Raw genomic sequence first — 1,213 nt, 5'->3', positions numbered from 1 at the left:
ACCTTCCAAAGTTAAGATAATAAAATATAAGAGGAATAAAAGCTAATAAAAAATAAAAAGAGGGAAAAAGATTAAGGCTTTAATTTATACTCTAACTGCATTTTATTTTTACATAAATAACTAATGGAGCCTAGGCGGAAGTTCAACTATAGAAACTCATTCCTTTCTTAGATCCAGCTGCTACACAGCCAATCAGCTTTGAAGCACACCTGTACGAAAGCCAATCGGCATCCAAAGTTCATCTTAAAAGGCCTCCCATACGCACTTGTGTGCTCCTGTGCGCAGTCGGCGGATGCGCTGTGTGATTTCATTAAGATGACATCGTTTCATCCCACCTCCAGCCCCTCCTCCACCATCGTAGCTAAAGCTTCATCAGTGTCATTCCTTCCAGACTCTTACTGTGTTCCCTGTCTCATCTCAACTGTTCCGGCAGGAGACCGCCATGTTTAACCTGGTTCTGACAGAGGTTTCTTCCCAATGGGGAGTTTTTCCTCTCCACTGTCACTTCATGCTTGCTCATCATGGACAGGTTCCCTAACCTGTGTTATCCAACTGGACTTCCATCTTCCAGGTCCCTGAACAAAGCTCTAGTATCAGCTCATCATATTTCTCCTCATTAATTCTAGATATCTTTTTAATACAATTGCCAAACTCACCCAGAGCTCTGTTGAACTGTCCATCCCACCTGCTCTTAGCCGTAATGATTTTATGGTATTCTTTATAAATAAGATTGAGTGTATTAAAAATAAAATAATTTGCATTCCTCTAAATATGATTGATTTATCTTTAGAAGGTGAGGAAGCATCTGAGGTAGCCATAGAATCTGAACTGGGTTTAGACTGCTTTGATCCAGTTGAACTTTCAGAGTTAGCAAAACTATTGTCTTCATCTAAGCCTTCAACTTGTATGTTAGTTCCAGTTCCCACCAGGTTATTTAAGAAAGTATTCCCTTTGATCACCTCCTTCATTTTAGATGTGATTAATCTATCTCTGTTGCAGGAATATGTACCACAGGCTTTTGAGGTTCCTGTAATTAAACCTTAACTAAGAGACCATATCTTGACCCTGATCACTAGGTCAATTATAGACCTATATCCAATCTTCGTTTCTTTTCTAAAATCTTTAAAAAGTAGTTGCCAAACAAGTGTGCGATCACTTACACCATAATGAACTTTTTGAAGAGTTTCAGTCTGGCTTTAGAGCTCATCATAGC

The sequence above is a fragment of the Cyprinodon variegatus genome, unplaced genomic scaffold, assembly GCF_000732505.1.
Source record: "Cyprinodon variegatus isolate N-32 unplaced genomic scaffold, C_variegatus-1.0 Scaffold408, whole genome shotgun sequence".
Taxonomy (NCBI): Eukaryota; Metazoa; Chordata; class Actinopteri; order Cyprinodontiformes; family Cyprinodontidae; genus Cyprinodon; species Cyprinodon variegatus.
Note: the sequence above shows the minus strand (reverse complement) of the source record.